The following is a 23,741-nucleotide window of genomic DNA, read 5'->3' as shown; positions in this document are numbered from 1 at the left end:
CAAAAAAATGTGGAAGAATGCACCCCAAACATACAAACAGTATACAGCCATTTAGCAAACTATATATTTCCATGGGACCCCTAAGTCAATATCAGCACCAGGTTTTAAAGGCTTTCTGGAAGATCTGAGTTGGGGACAATCTGACTTCTGGGGGAATGGTGGCTGGTGTAGCACAAGGAATGGCAGAATCTGGGGGTGGAATGAAAAAGGGAATCAGCTTAGAATCTCTACATAGCCGCAAGTAAACTATGTCCAAACTCCCTTGAGTGCCATTGACCCTTATCTAACTCTAAGCAGGTGCTGACTGTTAGTTGAGAAGATTCCTGTGCATCGGCTTTTAACAATAAATCAGTTTAATTGGACCTTCACATATGGACCTGTGGCTCAGTGGCTAAGACATTGAGCTTGTCAATTCGAAAGGTCAGCAATTCAGTGGTTCAAATCCCTACTGCCGCGTAACAGGGTGAGCTCCCGTTATTTGTCCCAGCTTCTGCCAACCTAGCAGTTCGAAAGCACGTAAAAAAATGCAAGTAGAAAAATAGGGACCACCTTTGTTGGGAAGGGAACAGCGTTCCATGCGCCTTTGGCATTTAGTCATGCCGGCCACATGACCACGGAGACGTCTTCGGACAGCGCTGGCTATTCGGCTTTGAAACGGAGATGAGCACCGCCCCCTAGAGTCGGGAACGACTAGCACATATGTGCGAGGGGAACCTTTACCTTTATCTTTATATGGATCTGATCTTTTGTGCCTGACTGACAGAACATATAACATGCTCCTCCTGCTGAATCTGATGCTATCTGATGTCTTTACTTTTCCAGCACCATGAAGGGATCCCAGTAACTGTTTTTCTCTGCAAAGTCCTCCTGAAATTACCTTCATCTCATTCCCATCAGATAGCTCGGGCAACTTAAAGCCATCTTAACTTCTTCTAAGTTTCTTCATTTTCTCCCGACACAATTTTTGGCATGGATGCTCTCAGGCACACTTCACTGACAAATCAGTCGCTGACACAATCAGAGATGGGATCTTCTAGTTGGCTTTTCATGCCCTGCCCATTTTGCCTGGCACTGCGGGAAAGACCAAAGAAGAGTCTTTGGTGGTCTCTGAGCTTGGTTTTCTTGCAGATGTTTGTTACCCAAACGAGGTAACATCATCAGTGCTAAATTTTTAGTGCTAACTGTTTACCACTGATGATGTTACTAGTTTGGGGCAGGGATGGGCTTCAAAAATTGCAGCAACGGGTTCGCTGCCCCATTGCTGGGTGGGCGTGGCCATGGTGGGTGTGGCCTAGTTGGCCTCCTGCACCATGGCAGGGGGGAGGGTTTTTTGCCCTCCCCAGGCTCCGGAGGCTTTTCTCGAGCCTCCGGGAGGGCAGAAACTGCTTCTCCCAGCCTACAGAGGCCCTCTGGAGGCCAGAAACAGGCCCATTTCCAGACTTTCAGAACCTCCGGTAGGCCTGTTTTTCACACTCCCCGATCCTCCACGCAGGCCCTGCACTTACCTGGCATGATGAACGGGCCGCATGGAGACTCCTGGGAGGGGGGGGTGAGGGGTGGGCGTGGCCAGCCAGGGATTGTATTTGGGGGTTCGCTGAACTGGGCAGAATCCTAACTAGAGGATCGCCCGAACCCGTGGGAACCCCTAGCAGCCCACCCTTCGTTTGGGGCATGAAACATTTGCAAGAAAACAACCAAACTCAGAGAGCACCAAGGACTCCTCATTTCAACCCTGAGGTACAAACATTCTCCTTTAAAGATCAAAGACTCGGCCTCTGAGAGTCCTCGGTCTGTGTCAGGGTGTCTTTCGTATACGGTCAAAGGTGTCAAAATGGGAACAGGATAAAGGGACCTTCTATCATGTTTGGTGGACATGTAAAAATGTTTTTAAAATTCAGATTCGAATACACACATTTTCAGATAACAGAATAACACAGTTGGAAGGGTGGGAACGGTGACCCGATATCCACTGTTTGCAAGGTCTACATTGCAAATTCTGCTGGTTATTTCGAGCTGGGAAGAAGAGGAGCTGGAAAACAACAGAATAACAGAATTGGAAGGGACCTTGGAGCAGGGGTGGTATTCACTTACTTTCCCTACCGCTTCGCAAATGTGAGCGTGCGCGCGCGCCATCTTCGCTCACATGTGTCACTTCCACGCATGCACATGACCTTCCACGCATGCACTTTGCTTGCACGTGCGCCTTCCACGCATTTGCCTGGCCTCAAAAACGTGCCTAAATAGGATAGCATAGAGCCGGGGCGGGCCCACCTGTGATTTTCACTACCGGTTCGCCTGAACCGGTCCCAACCGGTTGAATATCACCTCTGCCTTGGAGGTCTTCTAATCCAATTCCCTGCTTGAGCAGAAGACCCTATACCAGGGGTGTCAAACTCAAGGTCTGGGGGCCGGATCTGGCCCACAGGGCCACCCTGGAAAACAGAGAAGGACCAGCCTGCAGTTCCTGTGCCACAACACAAGAGATATTAAGCTGGCCATGCCTACCATGGCCACGCCCACCCCAGCCCCCCGAGGTAAAACACAACCCTGATGCGGTCCTCAATGAAATCGAGTTTGACACCCCTGCCCTACGCCATTTCAGACAAACGGTTGTCCAATCTCTTTTTGAAAACCTCCAGAGATGGAGCATTCACAACTTCTGAAGGCGAGCAGTTCCATTGATTAATTCTTCTCACTGACAGGAAATTTCTCCTCAGTTCTAGGTTGGATCTCTCCTTGATAAGCTTCCATCTGTCGCTTCTTGTCCTGCCCTCAGGGGCTTTGGAGAACAGCTCCGACAACTGTTGTGTACATTGATGAACAATGTTCAACAGCGATTATTGTTGATCCAGAGGACTTTGAAGATTAACATTCAGTTGAAGCAGAAAATCTCCTTTTAGGACTGAGGGATACACAGTTAGGAAAGCGCCCTAGAAGATGATTTCAATATACGATTACTGCAGTGAGATTATTATATACACAAAGGTGGAACAATTCTGTATTGCTCACCGTGGAGGAACGGAGCAGTGGTGGGTTTCAAAATTTTTTACTACTGGTTCTGTGGGTGTGGCTTGATGGGTGTGGCATGGCTTGGTGGGCATGACAGAGGAAGGATACTGCAAAATCCCCATTCCCTCCACACTCCTGGGGAAGATTACTTCAAAATCCCCATTCCCTCCCCACCCCACTAACCTGCTCTGGGAAGAAATCAAACTCCCCCCTCTTCATTTCCCCAAATAAAATATTACTCATAAGAAAAGGCTCCCCGAAAAGCAAGGAAAAATCAAGCTGCTAACAAAGAAACCTGCCTGAGGCTCATTCCACATTCCTGCCAGCTGCATAAAGGAAACTTTGTAAGCAGAAAACAGCTACCGGTGCTTAGAGATAATAGAAAGTGGAAGCCGGAAGTTCAGCTCCATTTACAAGCAGGCAGAAAATTCAAGACAGGATATTTCACAAAATCGCCCAAACCTTTTTAGAAACACAAAGCCCATGTTGCACAAACCCCAATTTCAAAAACATAGAACCATATAAGAATCCCTCCTCTTATCCAGTTTGTTGTTCAGCCAACCCAGAAACGAACTGCTGAATGTCACTTCACTTCTGCAAGTTAAAACCTCCTTCCAGCAGCTACTTCTTGGCCTGTCAATTTAAAGTGACAGTGTCTTGTTTTCTTCTTCTTCTTCTTCTTCTTCTTCTTCTTCTTCTTCTTCTTCTTCTTCTTCTTCTTCTTCTTCTTCTTCTTCTTCTTCTTCTCCTCCTCCTCCTCCTCCTCCTCCTCCTCCTCCTCCTCCTCCTCCTTCTTTTTCTTCTTCTTGTTCTTGTTCTTCCTCTTCCTTTTTGCCAAGCGATCTCCTGGCTGAAAAGCGAGCCCTGATTTTTTCCTTCTAGCCGATCAGCTGGGAGACTGGGAGGCAGCGAATAGATTGGGGGCAGGGCCAGGCAGAGGTGGTATTTACTGGTTCTCCGAACTACTCAAATTTCTCCTACCAGTTTGCAAGAAATGGTCAGGACCGGCTTTGTTTGTTGACATTGATTGGAAACTCTTCACGGACACATTGGAAGAAATGTCCATCTGGGTTCAGTTCCAAGTGAGGAGAAAGACACTGGAAACGTGGAAGCTGTTTAGAAAGAGGGTTTAATGGTGGACAGGACCACATGGTTTTGAGGTCCTGGGCAAAAAAGCACATGGTGAGAGAGAGAGAGAGAGAGATTTATACCCTCTGTTGGGCTTTGAATTTGAGCTTGTATTCTGATTGGTTGTCAGACTCCCAGGGGTCTGGCAATGGTAACTTTGTAGGTTGTCTTTTGAGTCCCAGGCTTGGTTGAGCCTTGCTGGGTGATGCAATCTCCCCAGGTCCATGTGGTGAGTTCTGTTGCTAGATGGATAGATGACTCTGCCAAGAAGCAGCAGCCCTGGTGGGCAAGGAGCCTGAAGAGCAGGGGGAGGAGGAGGAAGAAGAAGAAGAAAAGGAGGAGGAGGAGGAAGAAGAAGAAGAAAGAGGAGGAGGAAGAAAAAGGGGAGGAGGAGCAGGAGGAGGAGGAAGAAGAAGAAGAAAAGAGGAGGAGGAGGAGGAGGAAAGAGGAGGAGGAAGAAAAAGGGGAGGAGGAGCAGGAGGAGGAGGAAGAAGAAGAAGAAAAGGAGGAGGAGGAGGAAGAAGAAAGAGGAGGAGGAAGAAAAAGGTGAGGAGGAGCAGGAGGAGGAGGAAGAAGAAGAAGAAGAAAAGAGGAGGAGGAGGAAGAAAAAGGTGAAGAGGAGCAGAAAGGAGGAGGAGGAGGAAGAAGAAGAAGAAAGAGGAGGAAGAAAAAGGTGAGGAGGAGCAGAAGGAGGAGGAGGAGAGGAATAAGAGGAGGAAGAGGAGGAAGAGGAAGAGGAGGAGGAGGAAGAAGAAAGAGGAGAAAGAAAAAGGTGAGGAGGAGCAGAAGGAGCAGAAGGAGGAGGAGGAGGAGGAGGAGGAGGAGGAGGAGGAGGAGGAGGAGAAGAAGAAGAAGAAGAAGAAGAAGAAGAAGAAGAAGAAGAAGAAGAAGAAGAAGAAGAAGAAGAAGAAGAAGAAGAAGAAGAAGAAGAAGGAACTAGAACTCACAGTCTCTTTGATGAGTGACCCAAAGTCATCCAGCTGACTTTTATGCCTAAGGCAGGACTAGAATTCTCGGTCTCCTGGTTTCTAGGCCAGCACCTTAACCACTACAACCAACTGGCTCTCCTTTTAGTAACAATATTAGAAGCATTCTCACTAATTACTTCCCTTTGCACCTTCTTTGTCCCCTTCCACCAAGGTGGATTAAGGGATAAGTCAAATTATACCCTACAACGCATTGTAACCTTCTTTCCTAAAATACCTTAATCTAATATAGTTCCCCTCAAGGTAAGTTTGTCCCCGTTAATAAGATGGACGCATCCAACTTGTTCTTTACAAAGGTGGCTTGGTTTGATTGTTCCCTTTTTCTGGGATATTTTTTTGATTTTCCAGACTATTCTGCAGCTCTGAATTTCTTAGCGATTTCCCATCTAAACCTAATTAGGCAACAAACAAAGTACGCTTATTGTTTTTGCTTGCTGCAGAAGCTTTTAGTATTGTAACAAGATGAGCTGAGGAAACACATAAACTGCAGAAATGGATGGATGAGATGCAGCTTTTGATCCCGAAAGTTATAATAGCGACTCTAGCGAAGAACGCAGGAGAAATCAGTCATAGAGTTCTTTTAATCCAGAATGGCATGGCTATTAATCTAAATTTTGTGGCAGCGTAAATGAGGCTAACATACCGAGTCTTCTAAAATACATCATCCTTGGCTCAAAAAAAATTCCTACATCACAGTCAAAATCTCCTCCAAAGTATATATTTGGGGAAAACGTATTACTTCTATGCCAAAAAAATAAAAAATAAAAAATCCTCTGTATAATTTATTCCTTTGTTTTAAAAAAAAAATAGTTTCTGCTTTTCTACTTTATTCACAAGGTGCTTGAAAAATTCTAATTTCCCTCAGTGATGCTTTTGACTTTACTTGATTACTGAGAGCGGTACAAGGTGTGAATAGCAGTGGGTTGTTTTTTTTTAGAGTAACACTGTTGTGGCCCACCAGCGGCCAGCAGAGCTGGCAGCAGATTCGGACAGTGAGGAGGTTGGGGAGGAACATGGGCCAGTCCTGGCGTCTGGGGAAGGCTCGGACGAGGGCTCTGCGTCGGAGGCAGAGAGGGGGCCAGGGCCATCTGGGAGTTATGTGCTGCCTCCGGAGCCTCCGTAATCTGACATCAGCGAGGCAGAAGAACAGTGTGAGCCCGTTCCCAGTGTGTGCATGCGCAGAGCTGCCAGAAGGCAAGAATATTTTTTTTAAAAAAGGGCGACTCGGGAGTAAGGCTTGGAGATGATTGGCCCCTCCCATAAGATATAAAAGAAGAGCAAACAGACGTGAGCCTTTACAGGAAGCAATTAGTTCATATAGTCAATTCAAGCTCTGAGAAGTCCGTTTCTGCTAAGACAGGACTTCTCTGAGACCCTCTGTCACTCTCATTATAATCTCCTTCCTTCCTTCCTTCCTTCCTTCCTTCCTTCCTTCCTTCCTTCCTTCCTTCCTTCCTTCCTTCCTTCCTTTTCTTCTTTTTCCTTCCCTCTTCATTCTAGTTTCTTCTTATTTATTTATTGGTTCAATTTATTTATTGGTTCAATTTATATGCCGCCCTTCTCCGGAGACTCAGGGCGGCTTACAATGCGTTAAGCAATAGCCTTCATACTTTTGTATATACCTGCTTAGTAGGGCTTTCGCCCCCCCACCCCTCCCAAGCGGTGTTCTTTTTTATACAAAGTCAGCTTATTGCCCCCACAATCCGGGTCCTCATTTTACCTACCTCGAAAGGATGGAAGGCTGAGGCAAACCTGAGCCTGGTGAGATTCGAACTTGCAGTAATTGCAGGCAGCTGGTGTTACTTAACAGCACTTTTAGTCTGCTGAGCCACCAAGGCTCTTCTTCCTTCCCCTCTTTCCTTATTTTTCCTTCCTTGCTCTCTCCCCACGTTTCCTTCTTTTTCTTTGTCTTTCCTCTTTCCCTTTCTCCTTTCCTGCCCCTTCTTGCATGCTCAAATGCATTTCACTAGCAGAGGCACCACAAGCTGGCCCTTTACTATTTGCCGGGGTGGCCCCGCAGGCCAGATCTAAGCCTTCCACTGGCCATATCTAGCCCAAGGACCTTGAATTTGAAACCCCTAAAATAGACCATCCTGCAACCCAGCGGCAAAAATGGCACATAAAGAGCTCTTCCATCTTTGCAACAAGCTGCCGTTTTCCTCCAGCGTTTCGTTCCCCCCTTTACGGCATAAGAAGGACGGAGCCACGCGGGCGATACGGTGTCTTGATAATTATGCTTGGCTTCACAAGGGATAAGTTTGGCCAGCGCCAAGTCTCATCCTTCTTCATTGTGGGAGGCACCCTGCTGTCCATGGACGCCCCGGAGTATAAAACGCCAACTCCGAGACAGCCCCTCATCTCTAATCTAGCACATAAATATGGCCAGGAGTGGTTAATTGATTGTTCAGGCTCACTACAGTTCTAGCGGCTGAAATCCACGGGCAGCAAAGCCCGAGAATTGGAGGCAATTGGATTGTAATCTGCAGTCTGTCAATTTTGCAGCATGACGGAGGTGTCCGTGAATGAGAGAAGAAAGCATGAACGCCTATAATATTGATGAAGCAAAACTGGGGCTGAACTAACGGCAGCTGGCATCAGAAGAGGGGGGGGAAAACCAAAACAAAACAAGGACAGAGAGCTGGAAGAACACAGGTAGTCCTCGATTTACAACCTCAACTGAGTCCCATGGCTAAACAAGACAGTTGTTAAGTGAGTTTTGCCTCTTTATTATGACCATTCTTGCCACAGTTTTTAAGAGAACTCACTTTATCAAGTTAGTAATATGGTTGTTAAGGGGACGTGGTGGCTCAGTGGCTTAGATGCTGAGCTTGTCGATCAGAAAGGTCAGCAGTTCAGCGGTTCGAATCCCTAGTACTGCATAATGGGGTGAGCTCCCGTTACTTGTCCCAGCTTCTGCCAACCTAGCAGTTTGAAAGCAGGTAAAAAATGCAAGTGGAAAAATAAGGACCACCTTTCGTGGGAAGGTAATGATGTGCCGTGCACCTTTGGCATTTAGTCATGCTGGCCACATGACCATGGAGATGTCTTCGGACAGCGCTTGGCTCTTCGGGTTTGAAACAGAGATGAGCACCGCCTCCTAGAGTCGAGGACAACTAGCACATATGTACGAGGGGAACCTTTACCTTAATATGGCTTCCCCAGTAACTTTACTTGTCAGAAGGTCGCAATGACATGATCCTGGGACACTGCAACTGACATAAATACATGCCAGTTGCCAAGCATCTGAATTTTGATCATGTGACAATGGGGATGCTGCAACAGTCATAGGCGTGAGCAATGGTCATAAGTCACTTTTTTCAGTGCCTTTATAACTTCAAACGATTGCTAAATGAATGGTCGTAAATCAAGGATTGTCTGATGCAAGAGTTGACCAGGTTGAGCCTAAGGGAGTGGTCAAACATGTCATAAGTCACGAGTCCCTGTGCACTGCAAGAGATCTAAGTCCAACCCACCTTGAATACCTCTCTTATCTCCCGCTCATTTTCCTTGACTGTTAGTAGTTCAGATTCTTGTATAGAGCTTAAGTTTGCAATAAATCTTCATACTCATTTGAACTGCCTGAATCTCCTGATTTCTCCAGCATTTGACACCTGTTATAAACTATGTCTAGAGTCTAGATAAATGCAGGTTGTCCTTGACTTACAACCATTCACTTAGTGGCTATTCTAAGTTACAACAGACCTTCAAAAACCTACTTACAGCTGTTTTGAAGTTCCAATATCAGTTTCCCCGTGCGATCGTGTAACTGCATTTTGGGCACTTAGTAACCAGTCCATATTTGTAGCACCCCGTGGTCAAACAATCACAATTTTGCAGGCGTGGGTTCTGGAACAGACCACCCCATAGTGAACAAGCCAAAGGACTTGTGGATGCATTGAAGAACCTCCTGGTCATTTCAGGATAGGCTCCGTTTTTCCTTAAGTGGTTCGGATATGATACCTCTCCATCCCTACCCTCTGCCCCAAATTTGTGCAATCTTGAAAAAGTAAATTTGTGACATGTTGGTAACAGAGTCTAATAGAAGCTACCTGTCCTGAGACAGAACACAAAACATGGCTTAACGGAAGGGACCTTGGAGGTCTTCTAGTCCAACCCCCTGCTTATGCAGGAAATCCTACGCCACTTCAGACAAATGGTTATCCAACATCTTCTTAAAAACTTCCAGTGTTGGAACATTCACAACTTGTTCCACTGATTAATTGTTCTAACTGTCAGGAAATTTCTCCTTACTTCTAAGTTGCTTCTCTCCTTGATAAGCTTCCATCCATGTTCCCTTTGTCCAATTGCGAGCCTGCCCTCGGTCTTCAGATTCTGTTTCTTTCACTGATGCGGACCAGTTCTGGAGAAGAAGCCTCCATATTCTTCTTACCTCATTACCAAAAGGGATCCCTGCTTAGCCACAACTTTCTTCCTCACCTGGTGAGGCTGTTTCCCCCCTCTCTCTCTCCCTCTCCCCCCCTCTTTCCCTCCCTCCCACCCTTCCTCACTCTCCTTCCCTCACTCCCTCTCTCTCCCTCACTCACTTTCTCACCCTCCCTCTCTCTCTCTTTCTGTCCCTCCCTCCCTGCCTTTCTCTTCCTCTTTCCTGCCCTCTCTCTCTCCCTCTCTCCCTCCCTCCCTCCTGCCCTCCCTTTTCCTCTCCCTCTCCCTCTCTCTCTCCCTCCCTCCCTCTCTCTCTTGCCCTCCCTCCTGCCCTCTCTCTCCCTCCCTCCTGCCCTTCCTCTCCCTCTCCCTCCCTCCCTCTCTCTTTCCCACCCTCCCTCTCTCTCCCTCCCCCTCTCTCTCTTCCTCCCTTCCACCCCTCTCTTCCTCCCTCCTTCCTGCCCCCCTCTCTCTCCCAGCTCTGTCTCCCTCTCCCACACGCCTTCTCACTTGGCCAAGCTCCCCGCAGCAGAGCCGTAAGACAGAAGGACTCACTCCCCGTAAATCAAGCTGGCTTGCTTGAAGGATGACTCGCAGCCAGGAGACCTGTTTGCTTTGGAAAGGAGCAAAACCTTTTGCAAACAAGCTGGTGAATTACAAGACAGGCCTAAGCATCTCTCCGCGGGAGAAGGAAAAGGCCTCGCCAGGACTTTGCAAATGGAGAAAGCATTTAGTCCAGATTGAGGTGGTTTTTGCGACCGTCCGACAAGCCAAGTCAATAGGGAAGCCAGACCCACTTAACAACTATGTTACTAATCTAACAACTGCAGTGATTTGCTTAACAGCTGTGTCAAGAAAGTTTGTAAAATGGGGCAAAACACAATCATTGTCTCGCTTAGCAACAGAAATTTGATGCTCCATTGTGGTCATAAGTTGAGAACCACCTGTAGTCACATACAAGTTGCCTCCACAAGTGCTTCAGCTTGTGGAGGACTAAGGGAAGGGAGTCATTTATGGAGCTCTGGGCCAACTCAAGATACTTGAAGGCATTCGTGGGGAACAGTGGCATGAAATCCATTGTTTTCAAGTTCTAAATTGCATTTTTCAGTTGACTATTTGATGCTGGGAAGAACAAGATCATTCAGCATGAAAACAGACAAGAATAACAGAATAACAGAATTGGAGGGGATCTTGGAGGCCTTCTAGTCCAACCCCGTTGCCCAAGGTATCATTTCAGACACCTGGTTGTCCAGTCTCTTCTTTAAAAACCTCAAGTTTGTAGACCTGTTCATATCGTATTTGGAGAGATCCGTCCTTAATAAACAAGGGCCCTTGAGGTCGGAAGAGAGGTAGGTACCATGCTGAAGCTTTGGGTACACCTCCAAATTATAATTCGCCACTATTGCAAAATTAGTCTGTCATCTGCACTTCCATAACTGTCTGGTTTGGCTCTGCAACCCAACAAGACAGACACAGACTTCAGAGGATAATTAGAAGTGTAGAAAAAACAATGGCTACCAACCTGCCTTCCATGGAGGACCTGTATACTGAACAAGTCAAAAAGAGGGCTGGGAAAGCTATAGAGCATTGCACACCAGAACAACTAGACACAAGGACAGTTTTTCCCCTATGCCATCACTCTGCTAAACAAATAATTCCCTCAACACTGACAAATTAACTACTAAGACCATATTACTATTCTACTTCTCATCATTCCTATCACCCATCTCCTCCCACTTATGGCTGTATGACTGTAATCTTGTTGCTGATATCCTTAAGATTTATATTGACTGTTTCCTAATATGATTTGATTGCTTATTTGTACCCTATGACTATCATTAAGTGTTGTACCTTATGATTCTTGAGGAACGTATCTTGTCTTTTTATGTACACTGAGAGCATATGCTTAACATATTGCTTAACACGTTGTAAGCTGCCCTGAGTCTCCGGAGAAGGGCAGCATATAAATCGAACCAATAAATAAATAAATAAATAAATAAATAAATAAATAAATAAATAAATAAATAAATATGCACCAAAGACAAATTCCTTGTGTGTCCAATCACTCTTGGCCAATAAAAAATTCTATTCTATTCTATTCTATTCTATTCTATTCTATTCTATTCTATTCTATTCTATTCTATTCTATTCTATTCTATGACTGGCCTAAGGATACCCAGCTGGTGTTGGGCCTAAGGAGGGATGGGATTGAAAAATTTTAGCAACTGATTCTCTGCCCAGTTGCTTGGTAGGCGTGGCCTACTCAGCCTCCTGCACCACAGACGGGGCGGGGGGGCGTTTTTGCCCTCTCCAAGCTCTGGAGCAGGGGTGGGTTCTAAAATTTTTTACTACCAGTTCTGTGGGCATGCCTTATTTTGTGGTCGTGGCTTGGTGGGTGGGCGTGACCAACTTTTTTTTTTACTTTTAAAAGCATTTTTTCTACAACCTTAAGAGGTTGCAGAAAAAAATGCTTTTAGAAGCCTGTGACGATCAGGCAACTCAGCTGGGATCGCCAGAGGCTTTTAAAGGCATTTTTTTTTTCTACAACCTCTTCGGCTGAAGAGGTTGCAGAAAAAAATGCTTTTAAAAGAAAAAAAAAGGCTCTGATTAGGTGGGCGGGGTAAGCGAGCGGAGACCCGGCCAGGGAGCTGTTCGGGAGCATGGCCAGCCAGTGTTATTACCAGTTCTCTGAACTACTAAAAATTTTTACTACCAGTTCTTGCGAACCAGTGCGAACCGGGAACAACCCAGCACTGCTCTGGAGGCTTTCCTCAAGCCTCCAGGAGGGTGAAAATAGCCTCCCCCAGGCTCCAGAGGCTCTTCAGAGGCTGGAAACGGGCCCATTTCCAGACTTCCAGAACTTCTGGGAGGCCTGGGTTTTTTTGCCCTCGCAGAGCCTGCACTTACCTGGCATCCAAAACGGGCCACATGGCGACTTCTGGGGGGGGGAAGGGGGGGGCAGCCAGTCCTTGCAACTACCAATTCAGCAAACCAGATATAAAGTTAGCATCTGGTTCGTCGGAACCGGTCTGAACCAGCTGAATCCCACCGCTGGGCCTAAGGCAGGACTAAAACTCACCATCTCTCACTGTCTATGGAGATTCTCAGTCATCCATGGTTGTCATGGTTATCCCAAAGGTGCTTTTTCAAGAGACAGCTGGACTTTCTGCTTTTTTGTTTGAAGACATTTCGCTTCTCACCCAAGAAGCTTCTTCAGCTCTGACTGGATGCCATTCCCCACCATCCAGTCAGAGCTGAAGAAGCTTCCTGGATGAGAAGAGAAACATCTTCAAGGAAAAACCAGAAAGTCCAGTTGCCTCTTGAAAAAGCACCTTTGGGTCACCATATCTCAGTTTCTAGGCCTTAACTACAACACCAAACTGGCTCTCTAGATGCCAATTACATGTAAACAAATGTAGTTTTTGTGCTGAGTCTAGCATCTTTCTTGCCCACTGCTCAAAGGCCTTTGGCCTGAAAAGGTTCACATGCATTTTGCAAAGTGTTTCTTTCTATTTTTGCAAAGGCCAAATGTTCGGGCTAATGACGCCTCCGGTTTGGAAGGAACACTTGCTTGCGTGGGACTTTTAAAAGGTCTCTCTTTTGAAAATAAAATCAAAGTCATGATGGCAAATGAGAAAAATGGGATATCGGTTGTGACTAGCGCCACAATTGTTCTTAACTATGTTCATCGGCTGCCTCCTGAAAATTGCAATTGTGAGGTTGGAGTACGAAAGGGCATCAATGCCCCATTTTCCATCTCTACATTTAATAATTAATAGGGAACTGTTTGCAGATGCTCGGGATTGAGTTTGGTCGCAATCAGGCTCCTGATGTCATGCTTATGCTACCAAATTGATGCAGTAATTATTTATGGATTATTTGTTCTAAGAAGCCACACGCTGAACTTTAGCTGAGAAATAAAAATTGAACTCCAAATTCATCGGCTGCCCATAGCCAACACTTCACTAGGCCCAGTAACACGTCTGCAGATGTGTTCCCAAAAATTTCCAAATGTTACTGACGCCAACCTTTCTCAGGGTATTTTTTAATAACTTGGTTTGGTTTCTAAACCCAATCCGAGTTAGTTTATCATTCTCCCTATTGTATACAGTAAAAGGTAAAGGTAAAGGTTCCCCTCGCACATATGTGCTAGTCGTTCCCGATTCTAGGGAGCGGTGCTCATCTCCGTTTCAAAGCCAAAGAGCCAGCGCTGTCCGAAGACGTCTCCATGGTCATGTGGCCAGCATGACTAAACACCAAAGGCGCATGGAACACTGTTCCCTTCCCACCAAAGGTGGTCCCTATTTTTCTACTTGCATTTTTTACGTGCTTTCAAACTGCTAGGTTGGCAGAAGCTGGGACAAGTAACGGGAACTCACCCTGGGGATTCTAGGGATTCGAACCGCTGAACTGCCGACCTTTCGATCGACATGCTCAGCGTCTTAGCCACTGAGTCACCGCATCTCTTTTATTGTATGCAGTACATCAATGTTTTTCAAACTTGGCAACTTTAAGTGGGGTAGGCTTCAACTCCTGGCTGATCTGGGAATTGCTGGTTCCGGAATTCTGGGTTTCTGGCAGGAGAATTTAGAGAGTTCAAGTCTATAACCACTGAGCCATGGTGGCGCAGTGGTTAGAAGGTAGTACTGCAGGCTAATTCTGCCAACTGCCAGCAGTTTGGTCCTGACTGGCTCAAGGCTGACTCACATGCTCAAAATTCAAACCTTTGGCAACTGACTCGTATTTATGACGGTTGCAGTGTCCCGGGTTCCTGTGATCCTCTTTTGCGACCTTCTTTGACAAGCAAAATCCGTGTGGAAGCCAGATTCACTTAACAATTGTGTTACTCACTTAACAACTGCAGTGATTCACTTAAGAACGGTGGGGAAGAAAGGTCATAGAAAGGGGCAAAACTCACTATGACAACTGTCTCGCTTAGCAACAGAAATTCTGGCCTCCGTTGTGGTTGTAAGTCGAGGACTACCTGTATGAGCATAACAGGCCTAGTTTGTTCAGTCTTGGTTAGGCTTTTGCAGCATGGTGGGTAGTGCAAATTCGAATGGCCGGGTGACTTTCTGAACTCTGTGCCAATCCGGAAAAATAGGTTTATTCAGTAACCAAATTTAGTATGCTGCGTGAAGACAACATTGTGAGCCTGCTTTGTTGCTTTGCGTATGTCCAGGACATTCCAGTCATTCAATTATTACCTTCTTCCTTCATCTGTTGGGGAAACAGAATTTCTAACAGGCATAACTTCGAACATAAAATGACCGGTTGTTGAGAACTACCTGTAAATCTTGTCATTTTTCCAACCATACAAATATACAGTATATGTCTTCAGAACAGAACAGAACAACAGAACAGAACAGAACAATAGAGTTGAAAGGGACTTGGAGGTCTTCTAGTTCAACCCCGTGCTCAAGCAGGAAACCCTGTACCATTTCAGACAAGTGGCTGTCCAGTCTCTTCTTAAAAACCTCCAGTGTTATGAAGCACCCACAACTTCTGAAAGCAACTTCTGTTCCACTGGTTAATTGTTCTCACAGTTAGGAAGTTTCTCCTTAATTTCAGGTTGCTTCTCTCCTTGATTAGTTTCCATCCATTGTTTCTTGTCCTGCCTTCTGAAACAGGGGAGATGATCCCGCTAAGTTTATAGACGATCTACATTTAAGCTGTATTTTTACAAGACACTTATCCTGGTTTATGCAGCAGTTCACCCAACACACGGAACCATAAACTAAACAGCCAATTAGGTTCATACTTCACGCTAACGCACAACAATGATACCAACAGGATTTGCACGTTGTTACAAATGCAACTACTACATCTTTACAGTACTTGGTTCTTATGTATTATGTGAACGAAAGCGGAGATTTCTCTGCTGGGGTCAGGAGGATTTTATACAACATAATCATTTCATGAGCTTGCTAATTTCCACAATCGTGGGAGAAGATAAAGGTGAATAGACTGTGCTGCTAAACCCCATAAATCAAGGACTTTCGCTTGGTATTAAAAACAAACAAACAATTGTAACAATCTCAGCTACCATGTAGAAATGGAGTGCACCCTAAATACCAGGCTTCCAATATTTGAGGGGCTGCCACAGAGAGGAAGGGGTCAAGCTATTTTCTAAAGCATCTGAAGGCCAGACAAGGAATAATGGATGGAAATTGATCAAGGAGAGATTCAACCTGGAAATAAGGAAGAATTTTCTGACCATGAGAACAATCAACCAATGGAACAGAAGCTACCTTCGGAAGTTGTGGGAGCTTCATCATTGGAGGCTTTCAAGAAGAGATTGAACTGCCATTTATGTAGGGTCTCCTGCTTGAGTGGGGGGTTGGACTAGATGACCTACAAGGTCCCTTCCAACTCTGTTAATCTAATCTAATCATCTAAATAGGGAGTGGGGCTCGCTTCATTCTCCTTTAGGCTCCATTAATTTGCATACTCTCCTAGTTTGCTAACTCTCCCTACCTTGTTCTCCTTCCCTTTCTTGTAAGAAAATCCACACAAAAAAAAGTTTGCAGCGTTCCACCATCCCAGTTACATCACTGCAATTTTGATGGTTTTGCCAGAAACTGGCATTCGCTACCCGTTTCCGACAAAAAGCATCCCATAGCAGTCCATGGGTTCGCTTAACGGCAGTGGTGTTTGGTTTACGACCTCCGCATTTGGTTTATGACCATGGCGTTTGTTTCATGAAAATCACAAAAAAAAATATGTTAAATCGGGCCCCCGTCACGGGGTGACCTGCTGTTGGAAGAAATGTCCATCTGGGTTCAGTTCCAAGTGGGGAGAAAGACACTGGAAACATGGAAACTGCTTGGAAAGATGGTTTAATGGTGGACAGGATCACGTGGTTTTGTGATCCTGGGCAAAATGAGCACATGGGTGAGAGAGAGAGAGATTTATACCCTCTCTTGGGCCCTGCCTTGGAGCTTCCTGTTCCTGTGTAAGGGTAGGTATCCTGATTGGTTGTCAGACTCCCATGGGGCCATGTAGGTTGTCTTGAGTCCCAGGCCTGGTTGAATCTTGCTGGGTGATGATGTGATGAAGGGGCTTTGGGCAATTCCTATTATGGTTTAATGGCTTTGTCTTGGTTGGATCTTGAGTGAGGGCTAATCCTATCACGTCCTGAGGGCCATGTCTTTTGTGTTGTAGATAAGCTGGCCCAGCCTTTTGTCTTGTAGATACGTTGGCACTAAAATATCTGCGGGGTTGGGGGGCGAGGGAGCTGAGGCTCTGAGTTTATGTCTTTAGAAACATGTTTCTCCTTTAGGGAAAATATAATATTCTGCCTTTTTAATATTTCCTAGAATATTTCATTTTTCTAGGAGGGGGTGGGTGCTAACTTTCTACACTGCTTAACGACAATCACGAAGATTCAATTACAGTCGTTCTGTCGAGGGCCACCTCTGTAACCGGGTTTCACATATTGCGTGAATGCAACGAAGATATCTCGATCTGTTGTGCTTTAAGTGGGCTTATCAGAGATCCCAGGCTGGAGAGAACACCAATTGCTCTTCTGCAGCTGCCCAGAGGTGCAGGAAAGTCACAAGACCTCCCCCCCCCCCAATTATCATCTTTATTCCCCTCCAAAATAAAGCGAGAACCTCCTGGGAGCCGAGCTGAACTCCTGGTGATTTCATGGACACATCTGTGCAATTTTTCCTGACAACAATGCAGAGGCGGTTTGCCGTTGTCTTCTACTGGGACGGTGTGAGACTTCAATGTTCCTCCCAATTATTAGTTCCTCGTAATATTTTACTAACATTTTAGACAGTCGGAATTTTTTTCCCCCTTATTTCCCAGCATTGTTGGCCTACAAAGTCTATGCTGGGACCGGACAGAAACCTCGCCAACTGTTCACTAATGATAACTTTTGCCAAGATAAATTGGTCCCCTGCCAGGCAGAAGAGCCTTTTGCGCTTCTGTCCAAGTCCAGCAAGCACTTTGTCTGCTTCAGATCTTCTGTCTAAAATCCCTTAATCCCAGTTCGGTGATTTATGTGGGGAGGTATCAAATCTCACGATGGCCTGAGAAACAGCAAGACGGAGGAGTCAGAATGATGTTCTCCAGATACGGGAGCATCTGTCTGGCTCTGCAGAGGGGTACCACCCAGGAGCAGGTAATGGGCTTTGAGACAGTGTTTCTCCACTCCAGCAACTTTAATACGTGTGGACTTCAACTCCCAGAATTCCCCAGACAGCATTTTATGTGTGGACTTCAGCTCCCAGAATTCCTCAGACAGCAATTTATGCGTGGATTTTGACTCCCAGAATTCCCCAGACAGCATTTTATGTGTGGACTTCAGCTCCCAGAATTCCTCAGACAGCATTTTATGTGTGGACTTCAGCTCCCAGAATTCCTCAGACAGCAATTTATGTGAGGACTTCAGCTCCCAGAATTCCCCAGACAGCATTTTATGCGTGGACTTCAGCTCCCAGAATTCCCCAGACAGCATTTTATGAGTGGATTTTGACTCCCAGAATTCCCCAGACAGCATTTTATGTGTGGACTTCAGCTCCCAGAATTCCTCAGACAGCATTTTATGTGTGGACTTCAGCTCCCAGAATTCCTCAGACAGCATTTTATGTGTGGACTTCAGCTCCCAGAATTCCTCAGACAGCATTTTATGTGTGGACTTCAGCTCCCAGAATTCCTCAGACAGCAATTTATGTGAGGACTTCAGCTCCCAGAATTCCCCAGACAGCATTTTATGCGTGGACTTCAGCTCCCAGAATTCCCCAGACAGCATTTTATGAGTGGATTTTGACTCCCAGAATTCCCCAGACAGCATTTTATGTGTGGACTTCAGCTCCCAGAATTCCCCAGACAGCATTTTATGAGTGGATTTTGACTCCCAGAATTCCCCAGACAGCATTTTATGTGTGGACTTCAGCTCCCAGAATTCCTCAGACAGCATTTTATGTGTGGACTTCAGCTCCCAGAATTCCTCAGACAGCATTTTATGTGTGGACTTCAGCTCCCAGAATTCCTCAGACAGCATTTTATGTGTGGACTTCAGCTCCCAGAATTCCTCAGACAGCAATTTATGTGAGGACTTCAGCTCCCAGAATTCCCCAGACAGCATTTTATGCGTGGACTTCAGCTCCCAGAATTCCCCAGACAGCATTTTATGAGTGGATTTTGACTCCCAGAATTCCCCAGACAGCATTTTATGTGTGGACTTCAGCTCCCAGAATTCCCCAGACAGCATTTTATGAGTGGATTTTGACTCCCAGAATTCCTCAGACAGCAATTTATGTGAGGACTTCAGCTCCCAGAATTCCCCAGACAGCATTTTATGCGTGGACTTCAGCTCCCAGAATTCCCCAGACAGCATTTTATGCGTGGACTTAAGCTCCCAGAATTCCCCAGACAGCATTTTATGAGTGGATTTTGACTCCCAGAATTCCCCAGACAGCATTTTATGTGTGGACTTCAGCTCCCAGAATTCCTCAGACAGCAATTTATGTGAGGACTTCAGCTCCCAGAATTCCCCAGACAGCAATTTATGCGTGGACTTCAGCTCCCAGAATTCCCCAGACAGCATTTTATGCGTGGACTTCAGCTCCCAGAATTCCCCAGACAGCATTTTATGCGTGGATTTCGACTCCCAGAATTCCCCAGACAGCATTTTATGTGTGGACTTCAGCTCCCAGAATTCCTCAGACAGCATTTTATGTGTGGACTTCAACTCCCAGAATTCCCCAGACAGCATTTTATGTGTGGACTTCAGCTCCCAGAATTCCCCAGACAGCATTTTATGTGAAGACTTCAGCTCCCAGAATTCCCCAGACAGCAATTTATGTGAGGACTTCAGCTCCCAGAATTCCCCAGACAGCAATTTATGCGTGGACTTCAGCTCCCAGAATTCCCCAGACAGCATTTTATGCGTGGACTTCAGCTCCCAGAATTCCCCAGACAGCATTTTATGCGTGGATTTCGACTCCCAGAATTCCCCAGACAGCATTTTATGTGTGGATTTTGACTCCCAGCATTCCCCAGACAGCATTTTATGTGTGGACTTCAACTCCCAGAATTCCCCAGACAGCATTTTATGCATGGACTTCAAATCTCAGCATTCTGGGATTTGAAGTCCACAGATCTTAAAGTTGGTGGGGTTGGGGAACACTGCTCTGAAGAGTAGCAAAGAGGCCATGCTGGGCCAGGAGAAAGATTAAGAAAATAGGTTGACCCCTTCTTTGTGACAGCCCCTGATAGTAGATATTGGAAGACTGCTATCATGTCTCCCCTAGTCCTTCTTTTCATTGAACTAGACATACCCAGTTCCTGCAACCGTTCTTCATATGTTTTAGCCTCCAGTCCCCTAATCCTCTTTGTTGCTCTTCTCTGCACTCTTTCCAGAGTCTCAACCAATGGTGGGCTCCTCCCGGTTCTGCCCGGTTCTCCCGAGCCAGTAGCAGTGACAATATGACGTCACCGAACCAGTTCTGCCCCCCACCCCCCCGTGCCCCCCCCGCACCCCCCGCGTTATTCTTACCTTACCTTACCTTACCTGAGACTCAGCCTCCTGAGTCTCAGCTGTTGGCTAGAGGGAAAAAACTGTTCAAACTCTTGCTGCGGGGCTTCAAAGGGCCGCCCTATAGCTGATCAGTGTTAAAAGAAAACAAATGAGTAGACGGGTGCCTGCAAAAATACATGAGTAGATCAGTGCCTGCAAAAATACATGAGTAGATCAGTGCCTGCAAAAATAAATGGGTAGACCAGTGCCTGCAAAAATACATGAGTAGACCAGTGCCTGCAAAAATACATGAGTAGATCAGTGCCTGCAAAAATAAATGGGTAGACCAGTGCCTGCAAAAATACATGAGTAGATCAGTGCCTGCAAAAGTACATGAGTAGTCAGTGCCTACAAAAAATAAATGGGTAGATCAGTACAGCTCTGCAAGCAGTTAAAAGCCTAGTAGACCAGTACCTCTGCTAAATCCTAAATAATTGTCACATGACCATCAAGCCACGCCCACAGAACCGGTAGTAAAAGAATTTAGAACCCATCCCTGGTCTCAACATTTTGTATCACAAAGTTGCTTTTTCAAGAGGCAACTGGACTTCCTGGTTTTTCTTTGAAGACGTTTCGCTTCTCATCCAAGAAGCTTCTTCAGCTCTGACTGGATGGTGGGAAACGGAAGGATTTGCAAGGAGTATAAATCCTTCCATTCCAGTTGCCTCTTGAAAAAGCACCTTTGGGACAACCATGAGCTGGATGATGGAGAAACTCCAGAGACATTCAACATTTTGTGGTAACCCACATCCCCCCCAAAAAAAAATAAAAATTATGAGTCCAATCATTTGTGTGAGTGAGAATTATGATTTATTTTTGTTCGGGGATAGGATGGGATATAAATCTAAGTGCTGTTCCTATTGCTATTTCTTCTATGACCCATTTGTTTGCTTTCTTGGCTCACCTTTCAATTAACGTTTAATAGAAACTTTGACTTTCTGAAAAAACAGATGAATGGCTTTTTTTGACCCCCCCAAAAAAACCATTGCTGGAGGGAACAGAAAATAGTCTTGGCAAAACCTTATTTTATTTATTTTATATTTTATTATTGGGAGATGGCTGAAGGCTAAAACATATAAAGAATGGTTGCAGGAATTGGGTATGTCTAGTTTAATGAGAAGAAATACTAGGGGTGACAGGATAGCATATCTAAGAGGCTGTCCTAGACATGCGGGAGTCTACTTATTCTCCAAAGCATCAGAAGGCAAGACAAGAAGCAGTGGATGGAAACTAATCTAGGAGAGAACAAACTTACAATTTAGGAGAAATTTCCTGACAGTGAAAACAATTAAACAGTCGAAAAAGCTTAGCTCCAGAAGTTGTGGATACTCCAACACTGGAGACTTTTTAGAAGAGACTGGACAGCCATTTGTCTAAAATGGCATAGGCCCGTAATGGTGAACCTATAGCCATATCAGTGAGCACGTGAGCTCAGCTGATTTTCGGGCCTTCTGGGCCCACCAGAAGTAGGGAAACAGGCTGTTTCCTGCCTCTGGAGGGTCTCAGGGGGTAGTGGGGAAGGCCCATTTTTCTCTCTCACCTGGCTCCAGAGCCTTTCTAGGAGTCTGGGGAGGGCAAAAACGGCCTTCCCCACCCCTCCAGAGGTCCTCCAGAGGCCAGAAACGGCCCATTTGACAACTTCCGGTGGAACCGGAAGGCTCGTTTTTTTGCTGTCCCCAGCCTCCAGAGCCTTTCTAGGAGTCTGGGGAGGGCGAAAATGGCCTTCCCCACCACCCCGGTCCCACCGGAAGTTGGCAAACAGACCGTTTTTGGCCTCCAGAGGATCTCCAGGAGGGTGGGGAAGGCCGTTTTTGCCCTCCCCAGACTCCTAAAGAGGCTCTGGAGTCTGGGGACAGCAAAAAAATTGCCTTCTGGTTCTACGGGAACCAGATGCCTATGGGAAGTTGTCAAATGGGCCGTTTTTGGCCTCTGGAGGACCTCTGGAGGGGTGGGGAAGGCCGGGTGAGCCAGGTGAGAGAGAAAAACGGGCCTACCGGGCCATCGCGTGCCAGGAGCGGGGGGAGGGGGGGTCACACCCACATGCGCGGGGGTGGGGTGCATAGAATTATGGGTGTTGGCACACACGCGAGTGACCCCCCCTTGCCCCCGCTGGCACGCGGTTGCAAAAAGGTTAGCCATCACTGGTATAGGGTCTCCTGCTTGAGGAGGGGGTTGGACTAGACGACCTCCAAGGTTCCTCCCAGCTCTATTACTCTGTATTCTACCCACGGCAATGTGAGCGGCCCATTTCTACCTGCATTCACAAGTGACCAACCAGGTTTTGGAATCTAAGCCATTTTGGCTGAAGGCATCTAAAGCTGATCCCGAAATATTTCTCTCGTGGCGTCGTCCTCCTTTGGCAGAGTCAGGTTCACCCAAGGATCCTGCTTGGGAGCCAATCAATTCTTAATTAACAGGGCTCCTCATCAGTGCCTTCACTAATTGCTACTCAGCATAATTGATTGTTAAATTGTCACTGACTGTGCTCCGAGGGCTAGCCTAGCAGGAGGTCTGTGTTTATTGTGTGGAACTGTGACTGTACCAGCTGGGTATCGACATGGGGATATCTGGTACTGACACTTCAAAGAAATTCATCATGTTCCTGGTCCAAAAGAAAAGGGGGGGGGCATTCCAGAAAAATCAGTGAAGAAGCAGGAAGGCAGCTGATGTCTCTGGAGCAGCTACCAGCAGCAGTCCCAGTTATCCAAAGGTCTCCAAATTATTCTCCGCTTGCGACCGAGGATCTATTGCAGTGGTGGGTTCCTCCCGGTTCGGTCCGGTTCGGCCGAGCCAGTAGCGGTGACGATATGATGTCACCGAACCGGTTCTCCTCCCCCCCACCCCGCCACCCACGTTATTCTTACCTTTTATTTGGTCCCATCCCCAATCTATTGCTGCCTCCTGAGTCCCAGCTGATGACTAGAGGGAAAAAAACTGTTTAAACTCTTGCCGCGGGGCTTCAAAAGGCCGTCCTACAGCTGATCAGTGTTAAAAGCAAACAAATGAGTCGGGTCGTAAGTGCGAGGACTGGTCATAAGTGCGAGGACCTTCCAGAAATGACTCTGACCAACTAGCCACGCCCACCTAGTCACATGACCTCCAAGCCACACCCACAAAATAAGCCACACCCACAGAACCGGTAGTAAAAAAATTTAGAACCCACCCCTGATCTATTGCAGTTGTCAAAAGCTAAATGAACAATATCAAATTATAATAATATTAAACAGAAAGAAGAACAACGCAACTCAACTTTTTTTCTTTTTCTTTTTTTTGTTTCCCCTGCGCCGTCAAGTTTCGGAAGGTTTTTCCCGTGCATTGCGAGAATTCTTCAAAATTCCCAGGTTAAGACAATACAATTACTGTGTTTCGTGTAGCGGGCAATAAATGAATCATGTAACGGCTTCGTGGGCTGACAACATGCTAAGATTGTGGCTGGGCAGCACAATGCACTGTGCTGCTGCTTTCACTTAACCTGGCGCGCTTTGTGAAATCAGAGCATTAGTTTACAGGGAAAGGGATAATCAACCTGCTTTTAGGATTCCTTATTATTCCTTATCCGCCAGGCTGGGCTATCAATATAAAGATTTTAATTGGTTTTAAATGGGATTTTAAATTTGGGGTTTTATAAATTGGGCCTATTATTTAATAATTTTAATTATTTTAAATATTGTTTGTCTTTGTGTTTTTGAAAAAGTTTTTCAAAT

Source organism: Pantherophis guttatus, chromosome 6, assembly GCF_059756535.1.
Source record: "Pantherophis guttatus breed Tessera chromosome 6, ASM5975653v1, whole genome shotgun sequence".
NCBI lineage: Eukaryota > Metazoa > Chordata > Lepidosauria > Squamata > Colubridae > Pantherophis > Pantherophis guttatus.
This window is presented reverse-complemented; position numbering follows the sequence as displayed.